General features: G+C 41.0%; 1 long non-coding RNA gene across 3 annotated transcripts; it reads right to left on the reverse strand.

Annotated features, from left to right (window-relative positions):
- Positions 1–3,363: 3,363 nt before the first annotated feature.
- On the reverse strand, positions 3,364–8,542 carry LOC127916578 (uncharacterized). 3 transcript variants are annotated; one of them, XR_008095368.1, is made up of 3 exons: positions 8,280–8,542; positions 4,319–4,747; positions 3,364–3,489 (listed from the first exon to the last, which is right to left on the reverse strand). It is a non-coding gene; the product is annotated as an uncharacterized LOC127916578 (long non-coding RNA). The 3 variants fall into 3 exon arrangements; XR_008095365.1 differs by having other exon boundaries at positions 8,016–8,319; XR_008095367.1 differs by lacking the exon at positions 8,280–8,542 and adding an exon at positions 5,937–6,849 and having other exon boundaries at positions 4,319–4,714.
- Positions 8,543–10,777: the final 2,235 nt, after the last annotated feature.

Below are 10,777 nucleotides of genomic sequence, written 5' to 3' on the forward strand. Positions count from 1 at the left end.
GGGAGAGAGAGACAGGGAGAGGTAGAGAGTGTAATCATACAGAGCTGTAAATGTGGTGAGTGGGTATGAATGAATGGCACATCTCTGAGCCGGGAGAGATAACTCTTGTTTCCTGGAGCTCATCAAACACACGGAGATACACACAGCGTTAGCAGACATAGATAGAGTTACAAGACTTAAACTCACATACACACACACACACAGTTCTGTCAGCTCAACAGTCATAATGTCTCAGGGGATTTCCTGCTGCTTATCATCAGGCAAATGGATGTTTCTGTTCTGTCACATGGAATAGAATGATGGATGAAGATTCTAAACATTCTATTCTTCACTCTGGTTGGTCCTGCCCAGTGTGACATAGGATGGAAGGGATGGATATGGCTGGATTGGTACATGTACGTTGGTAGCAATAAAACCCCTCTAATCAGGGACTGATTTAGACCTGGGACACCAGGTGGGTGATTCCCCTCTAATCAGGGACTAGTTTAGACCTGGGACACCAGGTGGGTGATTCCTCTCTAATCAGGGCCTGATTTAGACAAGGGACACCAGGTGGGTGAGTCCCCTCTAATCAGGGACTGATTTAGACCTGGGACACCAGGTGGGTGATTCCTCTCTAATCAGGGACTGATTTAGACAAGGACACCAGGTGGGTGATTCCCCTCTAATCAGGGACTGATTTAGACCTGGGACACCAGGTGGGTGATTCCCCTCTAATCAGGGACTGATTTAGACCTGGGACACCAGGTGGGTGATTCCCTTCTAATCAGGGACTGATTTAGACCTGGGACACCAGGTGGGTGATTCCTCTCTAATCAGGGACTAGTTTAGACCTGGGACACCAGGTGGGTGATTCCTCTCTAATCAGGGACTGATTTAGACCTGGGACACCAGGTGGGTGATTCCCCTCTAATCAGGGACTGATTTAGACCTGGGACACCAGGTGGGGGATTCCCCTCTAATCAGGGACTAGTTTAGACCTGGGACACCAGGTGGGTGATTCCTCTCTAATCAGGGACTGATTTAGACCTGGGACACCAGGTGGGGGATTCCTCTCTAATCAGGGACTAGTTTAGACCTGGGACACCAGGTGGGTGATTCCTCTCTAATCAGGGACTGATTTAGACCTGGGACACCAGGTGGGTGATTCCCCCTCTAATCAGGGACTGATTTAGACCTGGGACACCAGGTGGGGGATTCCCCTCTAATCAGGGACTAGTTTAGACCTGGGACACCAGGTGGGTGATTCCTCTCTAATCAGGGACTGATTTAGACCTGGGACACCAGGTGGGGATTCCCCTCTAATCAGGGACTAGTTTAGACCTGGGACACCAGGTGGGTGATTCCTCTCTAATCAGGGACTGATTTAGACCTGGGACACCAGGTGGGTGATTCCCCTCTAATCATTCATTATCAAGTAGAACAGAACATCAGCAGTACTCCAGACCCATCTGTTGTCCCATTTGACCTTGTGTGCCATCTGCCCAACATGTCAGCCTCAGTCCAGAGATTATGAATTTACAACCTGAGATTACAGAACCTGGGTGTAGTAGAGAGAGAGAAAGAGAGAACGAGAGAAAGAGAGAGAGAGAGAGAGAATGAACCCAGAACCACAGACATTTATTCAGGAAACTGCATTGAGACCAGGGTCTCATTCCCCAGGGTGCCTTGATCACAACTATACAACAACAATACAATTTAAAACAAAAACAGCAATCAATACGAAACACAACATTTATTAAAATCAGTTACAGGCCTCAGCTACTAGGTCCTTAATCGACACCCTAAATTGACCGAGCAGCACCTGAACATCTAATTGTAATGAGTTCTGCAAGTTGTCACAACAGAGAGCCACATAAATAAATAAATAAAAAACAGAATTAACTTATTCAGTAGACACCTGAGGAACCTGAAGGGTTAACTAACCCTGTGAACAGGTATCTGGTGTTTTCATACTTCAGCAACGTAGTTCGGTAAGTCATATGTAGATCTGTGTAAACATAGAAACATATAAAGGGGACTTGTGATCTACGAGACCAGAAAACAACCAGGTAGGCTGGTTGAGAACACCTTTATTTAACCAGGTAGGCTAGTAGAGAACACCTTTATTTAACCAGGTAGGCTAGTAGAGAACACCTTTATTTAACCAGGTAGGCTAGTTGAGAACACCTTTATTTAACCAGGTAGGCTAGTAGAGAACACCTTTATTTAACCAGGTAGGCTAGTAGAGAACACCTTTATTTAACCAGGTAGGCTAGTAGAGAACACCTTTATTTAACCAGGTAGGCTAGTAGAGAACACCTTTATTTAACCAGGTAGGCTAGTTGAGAACACCTTTATTTAACCAGGTAGGCTGGTTGAGAACACCTTTATTTAACCAGGTAGGCTAGAGAGAACACCTTTATTTAACCAGGTAGGCTAGTAGAGAACACCTTTATTTAACCAGGTAGGCTAGTAGAGAACACCTTTATTTAACCAGGTAGGCTAGTAGAGAACACCTTTATTTAACCAGGTAGGCTAGTAGAGAACACCTTTATTTAACCAGGTAGGCTAGTAGAGAACACCTTTATTTAACCAGGTAGGCTAGTAGAGAACACCTTTATTTAACCAGGTAGGCTAGTAGAGAACACCTTTATTTAACCAGGTAGGCTAGTAGAGAACACCTTTATTTAACCAGGTAGGCTAGTAGAGAACACCTTTATTTAACCAGGTAGGCTAGTAGAGAACACCTTTATTTAACCAGGTAGGCTAGTTGAGAACACCTTTATTTAACCAGGTAGGCTAGTAGAGAACACCTTTATTTAACCAGGTAGGCTAGTAGAGAACACCTTTATTTAACCAGGTAGGCTAGTAGAGAACACCTTTATTTAACCAGGTAGGCTAGTTGAGAACACCTTTATTTAACCAGGTAGGCTAGTTGAGAACACCTTTATTTAACCAGGTAGGCTGGTTGAGAACACCTTTATTTAACCAGGTAGGCTAGTAGAGAACACCTTTATTTAACCAGGTAGGCTAGTAGAGAACACCTTTATTTAACCAGGTAGGCTAGTAGAGAACACCTTTATTTAACCAGGTAGGCTAGTTGAGAACACCTTTATTTAACCAGGTAGACTAGTTGAGAACACCTTTATTTAACCAGGTAGGCTAGTTGAGAACACCTTTATTTAACCAGGTAGGCTAGATGAGAACACCTTTATTTAACCAGGTAGGCTAGTTGAGAACACCTTTATTTAACCAGGTAGACCAGTTGAGAACACCTTTATTTAACCAGGGTAGGCTAGTAGAGAACACCTTTATTTAACCAGGTAGGCTAGTAGAGAACACCTTTATTAAACCAGGTAGGCTAGTAGAGAACACCTTTATTAAACCAGGTAGGCTAGTTGAGAACACCTTTATTTAACCAGGTAGGCTAGTTGAGAACACCTTTATTTAACCAGGTAGGCTAGTTGAGAACACCTTTATTTAACCAGGTAGGCTAGTTGAGAACACCTTTATTTAACCAGGTAGGCTAGTAGAGAACACCTTTATTTAACCAGGGTAGGCTAGGCTAGAGAACACCTTTATTTAACCAGGTAGGCTAGTAGAGAACACCTTTATTAAACCAGGTAGGCTAGTAGAGAACACCTTTATTAAACCAGGTAGGCTAGTTGAGAACACCTTTATTTAACCAGGTAGGCTAGTTGAGAACACCTTTATTTAACCAGGTAGGCTAGTTGAGAACACCTTTATTTAACCAGGTAGACTAGTTGAGAACACCTTTATTTAACCAGGTAGACTAGTTGAGAACACCTTTATTTAACCAGGTAGGCTAGTAGAGAACACCTTTATTTAACCAGGTAGGCTAGTTGAGAACACCTTTATTTAACCAGGTAGGCTGGTTGAGAACACCTTTATTTAACCAGGTAGGCTAGTTGAGAACACCTTTATTTAACCAGGTAGGCTAGTTGAGAACACCTTTATTTAACCAGGTAGGCTAGTTCAGAACACCTTTATTTAACCAGGTAGGCTAGTAGAGAACACCTTTATTTAACCAGGTAGGCTAGTAGAGAACACCTTTATTTAACCAGGTAGGCTAGTAGAGAACACCTTTATTTAACCAGGTAGGCTAGTAGAGAACACCTTTATTTAACCAGGTAGGCTAGTAGAGAACACCTTTATTTAACCAGGTAGGCTAGTAGAGAACACCTTTATTTAACCAGGTAGGCTAGTAGAGAACACCTTTATTTAACCAGGGTAGGCTAGTTGAGAACACCTTTATTTAACCAGGTAGGCTAGTAGAGAACACCTTTATTTAACCAGGTAGGCTAGTAGAGAACACCTTTATTTAACCAGGTAGGCTAGTAGAGAACACCTTTATTTAACCAGGTAGGCTAGTTGAGAACACCTTTATTTAACCAGGTAGGCTAGTTGAGAACACCTTTATTTAACCAGGTAGGCTAGTTGAGAACACCTTTATTTAACCAGGTAGGCTAGTAGAGAACACCTTTATTTAACCAGGTAGGCTAGTTGAGAACACCTTTATTTAACCAGGTAGGCTAGTTGAGAACACCTTTATTTAACCAGGTAGGCTAGTTGAGAACACCTTTATTTAACCAGGTAGGCTAGTTGAGAACACCTTTATTTAACCAGGTAGGCTAGTTGAGAACACCTTTATTTAACCAGGTAGGCTAGATGAGAACACCTTTATTTAACCAGGTAGGCTAGTTGAGAACACCTTTATTTAACCAGGTAGACCAGTTGAGAACACCTTTATTTAACCAGGTAGGCTAGTAGAGAACACCTTTATTTAACCAGGTAGGCTAGTAGAGAACACCTTTATTAAACCAGGTAGGCTAGTAGAGAACACCTTTATTAAACCAGGTAGGCTAGTTGAGAACACCTTTATTTAACCAGGTAGGCTAGTTGAGAACACCTTTATTTAACCAGGTAGGCTAGTTGAGAACACCTTTATTTAACCAGGTAGGCTAGTTGAGAACACCTTTATTTAACCAGGTAGGCTAGTAGAGAACACCTTTATTTAACCAGGTAGGCTAGTAGAGAACACCTTTATTTAACCAGGTAGGCTAGTAGAGAACACCTTTATTAAACCAGGTAGGCTAGTAGAGAACACCTTTATTAAAACCAGGTAGGCTAGTTGAGAACACCTTTATTTAACCAGGTAGGCTAGTTGAGAACACCTTTATTTAACCAGGTAGGCTAGTTGAGAACACCTTTATTTAACCAGGTAGACTAGTTGAGAACACCTTTATTTAACCAGGTAGACTAGTTGAGAACACCTTTATTTAACCAGGTAGGCTAGTAGAGAACACCTTTATTTAACCAGGTAGGCTAGTTGAGAACACCTTTATTTAACCAGGTAGGCTGGTTGAGAACACCTTTATTTAACCAGGTAGGCTAGTTGAGAACACCTTTATTTAACCAGGTAGGCTAGTTGAGAACACCTTTATTTAACCAGGTAGGCTAGTTCAGAACACCTTTATTTAACCAGGTAGGCTAGTTGAGAACACCTTTATTTAACCAGGTAGGCTAGTTGAGAACACCTTTATTTAACCAGGTAGGCTAGTAGAGAACACCTTTATTTAACCAGGTAGGCTAGTTGAGAACACCTTTATTTAACCAGGTAGGCTAGTTGAGAACACCTTTATTTAACCAGGTAGGCTAGTTGAGAACACCTTTATTTAACCAGGTAGGCTAGTTCAGAACACCTTTATTTAACCAGGTAGGCTAGTTGAGAACACCTTTATTTAACCAGGTAGGCTAGTTGAGAACACCTTTATTTAACCAGGTAGGCTAGTTGAGAACACCTTTATTTAACCAGGTAGGCTAGTTCAGAACACCTTTATTTAACCAGGTAGGCTAGTTGAGAACACCTTTATTTAACCAGGTAGGCTAGTTGAGAACACCTTTATTTAACCAGGTAGGCTAGTAGAGAACACCTTTATTTAACCAGGTAGGCTGGTTGAGAACACCTTTATTTAACCAGGTAGGCTAGTTGAGAACACCTTTATTTAACCAGGTCGGCTAGTTGAGAACACCTTTATTTAACCAGGTAGGCTAGTTGAGAACACCTTTATTTAACCAGGTAGGCTAGTTGAGAACACCTTTATTTAACCAGGTAGGCTAGTTGAGAACACCTTTATTTAACCAGGTAGGCTAGTTCAGAACACCTTTATTTAACCAGGTAGGCTAGTTGAGAACACCTTTATTTAACCAGGTAGGCTAGTTGAGAACACCTTTATTTAACCAGGTAGGCTAGTTGAGAACACCTTTATTTAACCAGGTAGGCTAGTTGAGAACACCTTTATTTAACCAGGTAGGCTAGTTGAGAACACCTTTATTTAACCAGGTAGGCTAGTTGAGAACACCTTTATTTAACCAGGTAGGCTAGTTGAGAACACCTTTATTTAACCAGGTAGGCTAGTAGAGAACACCTTTATTTAACCAGGTAGGCTAGTTGAGAACACCTTTATTTAACCAGGTAGGCTAGTTGAGAACACCTTTATTTAACCAGGTAGGCTAGTTGAGAACACCTTTATTTAACCAGGTAGGCTAGTTGAGAACACCTTTATTTAACCAGGTAGGCTAGTAGAGAACACCTTTATTTAACCAGGTAGGCTAGTTGAGAACACCTTTATTTAACCAGGTAGGCTAGTAGAGAACACCTTTATTTAACCAGGTAGGCTAGTTGAGAACACCTTTATTTAACCAGGTAGGCTAGTTGAGAACACCTTTATTTAACCAGGTAGGCTAGTAGAGAACACCTTTATTTAACCAGGTAGGCTAGTTGAGAACACCTTTATTTAACCAGGTAGGCTAGTTGAGAACACCTTTATTTAACCAGGTAGGCTAGTAGAGAACACCTTTATTTAACCAGGTAGGCTAGTTGACAACACCTTTATTTAACCAGGTAGGCTAGTTGACAACACCTTTATTTAACCAGGGAGGCTAGTTGAGAACACCTTTATTTAACCAGGTAGGCTAGTTGAGAACACCTTTATTTAACCAGGGAGGCTAGTTGAGAACACCTTTATTTAACCAGGTAGGCTAGTTGAGAACACCTTTATTTAACCAGGTAGGCTAGTAGAGAACACCTTTATTTAACCAGGTAGGCTAGTTGAGAACACATTTATTTAACCAGGTAGGCTAGTTGAGAACACCTTTATTTAACCAGGTAGGCTCGTTGAGAACACCTTTATTTAACCAGGTAGGCTAGTTGAGAACACATTTATTTAACCAGGTAGGCTAGTTGAGAACACATTTATTTAACCAGGTAGGCTAGTTGAGAACACCTTTATTTAACCAGGTAGGCTAGTTGAGAACACATTTATTTAACCAGGTAGGCTAGTTGAGAACACCTTTATTTAACCAGGTAGGCTAGTTGAGAACACATTTATTTAACCAGGTAGGCTAGTTGAGAACACATTTATTTAACCAGGTAGGCTAGTTGAGAACACATTTATTTAACCAGGTAGGCTAGTTGAGAACACCTTTATTTAACCAGGTAGGCTAGTTGAGAACACATTTATTTAACCAGGTAGGCTAGTTGAGAACACCTTTATTTAACCAGGTAGGCTAGTTGAGAACACCTTTATTTAACCAGGTAGGCTAGTTGAGAACACATTTATTTAACCAGGTAGGCTAGTTGAGAACACCTTTATTTAACCAGGTAGGCTCGTTGAGAACACCTTTATTTAACCAGGTAGGCTAGTTGAGAACACATTTATTTAACCAGGTAGGCTAGTTGAGAACACCTTTATTTAACCAGGTAGGCTAGTTGAGAACACCTTTATTTAACCAGGTAGGCTCGTTGAGAACACCTTTATTTAACCAGGTAGGCTAGTTGAGAACACATTTATTTAACCAGGTAGGCTAGTTGAGAACACCTTTATTTAACCAGGTAGGCTAGTTGAGAACACCTTTATTTAACCAGGTAGGCTAGTTGAGAACACATTTATTTAACCAGGTAGGCTCGTTGAGAACACCTTTATTTAACCAGGTAGGCTAGTTGAGAACACATTTATTTAACCAGGTAGGCTAGTTGAGAACACCTTTATTTAACCAGGTAGGCTAGTTGAGAACACCTTTATTTAACCAGGTAGGCTAGTTGAGAACACCTTTATTTAACCAGGTAGGCTAGTTGAGAACACCTTTATTTAACCAGGTAGGCTAGTTGAGAACACCTTTATTTAACCAGGTAGGCTAGTTGAGAACACCTTTATTTAACCAGGTAGGCTAGTTGAGAACACCTTTATTTAACCAGGTAGGCTAGTTGAGAACACATTTATTTAACCAGGTAGGCTAGTTGAGAACACCTTTATTTAACCAGGTAGGCTAGTTGAGAACACCTTTATTTAACCAGGTAGGCTAGTTGAGAACACCTTTATTTAACCAGGTAGGCTAGTTGAGAACACCTTTATTTAACCAGGTAGGCTAGTTGAGAACACCTTCATTTAACCAGGTAGGCTAGTTGAGAACACCTTTATTTAACCAGGTAGGCTAGTTGAGAACACCTTTATTTAACCAGGTAGGCTAGTTGAGAACACCTTTATTTAACCAGGTAGGCTCGTTGAGAACACCTTTATTTAACCAGGTAGGCTAGTTGAGAACATCTTTATTTAACCAGGTAGGCTAGTTGAGAACACCTTTATTTAACCAGGTAGGCCAGTTGAGAACACCTTTATTTAACCAGGTAGGCTAGTTGAGAACACCTTTATTTAACCAGGTAGGCTAGTTGAGAACACCTTTATTTAACCAGGTAGGCCAGTTGAGAACACCTTTATTTAACCAGGTAGGCTAGTTGAGAACACCTTTATTTAACCAGGTAGGCTAGTTGAGAACACCTTTATTTAACCAGGTAGGCTAGTTGAGAACACCTTTATTTAACCAGGTAGGCTAGTTGAGAACACCTTTATTTAACCAGGTAGGCTAGTTGAGAACACCTTTATTTAACCAGGTAGGCTAGTTGAGAACACCTTTATTTAACCAGGTAGGCTAGTTGAGAACACCTTCATTTAACCAGGTAGGCTAGTTGAGAACACCTTTATTTAACCAGGTAGGCTAGTTGAGAACACCTTTATTTAACCAGGTAGGCTAGTTGAGAACACCTTTATTTAACCAGGTAGGCTCGTTGAGAACACCTTTATTTAACCAGGTAGGCTAGTTGAGAACATCTTTATTTAACCAGGTAGGCTAGTTGAGAACACCTTTATTTAACCAGGTAGGCCAGTTGAGAACACCTTTATTTAACCAGGTAGGCTAGTTGAGAACACCTTTATTTAACCAGGTAGGCTAGTTGAGAACACCTTTATTTAACCAGGTAGGCCAGTTGAGAACACCTTTATTTAACCAGGTAGGCTAGTTGAGAACACCTTTATTTAACCAGGTAGGCTGAGAACACCTTTATTTAACCAGGTAGGCGTTGAGAACACCTTTATTTAACCAGGTAGGCTAGTTGAGAACATCTTTATTTAACCAGGTAGGCTAGTTGAGAACACCTTTATTTAACCAGGTAGGCCAGTTGAGAACACCTTTATTTAACCAGGTAGGCTAGTTGAGAACACCTTTATTTAACCAGGTAGGCTAGTTGAGAACACCTTTATTTAACCAGGTAGGCCAGTTGAGAACACCTTTATTTAACCAGGTAGGCTAGTTGAGAACACCTTTATTTAACCAGGTAGGCTAGTTGAGAACACCTTTATTTAACCAGGTAGGCTAGTTGAGAACACCTTTATTTAACCAGGTAGGCTAGTTGAGAACACCTTTATTTAACCAGGTAGGCTAGTTGAGAACACCTTTATTTAACCAGGTAGGCTCGTTGAGAACACCTTTATTTAACCAGGTAGGCTAGTTGAGAACATCTTTATTTAACCAGGTAGGCTAGTTGAGAACACCTTTATTTAACCAGGTAGGCCAGTTGAGAACACCTTTATTTAACCAGGTAGGCTAGTTGAGAACACCTTTATTTAACCAGGTAGGCTAGTTGAGAACACCTTTATTTAACCAGGTAGGCCAGTTGAGAACACCTTTATTTAACCAGGTAGGCTAGTTGAGAACACCTTTATTTAACCAGGTAGGCTAGTTGAGAACACCTTTATTTAACCAGGTAGGCTAGTAGAGAACACCTTTATTTAACCAGGTAGGCTAGTTGAGAACATCTTTATTTAACCAGGTAGGCCAGTTGAGAACACCTTTATTTAACCAGGTAGGCTAGTTGAGAACACCTTTATTTAACCAGGTAGGCTAGTTGAGAACACCTTTATTTAACCAGGTAGGCCAGTTGAGAACACCTTTATTTAACCAGGTAGGCTAGTTGAGAACACCTTTATTTAACCAGGTAGGCTAGTTGAGAACACCTTTATTTAACCAGGTAGGCTAGTTGAGAACACCTTTATTTAACCAGGTAGGCTCGTTGAGAACACCTTTATTTAACCAGGTAGGCTAGTTGAGAACACCTTTATTTAACCAGGTAGGCTAGTTGAGAACACCTTTATTTAACCAGGTAGGCTCGTTGAGAACACCTTTATTTAACCAGGTAGGCTCGTTGAGAACACCTTTATTTAACCAGGTCGGCCAGTTGAGAACACCTTTATTTAACCAGGTAGGCTAGTTGAGAACACCTTTATTTAACCAGGTAGGCTCGTTGAGAGCACCTTTATTTAACCAGGTAGGCTAGTTGAGAACACCTTTATTTAACCAGGTAGGCTAGTTGAGAACACCTTTATTTAACCAGGTAGGCTAGTTGAGAACAAGTTGTCATTTATAACTGCGACCCAGACCA

Source organism: Oncorhynchus keta, chromosome 4, assembly GCF_023373465.1.
Source record: "Oncorhynchus keta strain PuntledgeMale-10-30-2019 chromosome 4, Oket_V2, whole genome shotgun sequence".
Lineage (NCBI taxonomy): Eukaryota > Metazoa > Chordata > Actinopteri > Salmoniformes > Salmonidae > Oncorhynchus > Oncorhynchus keta.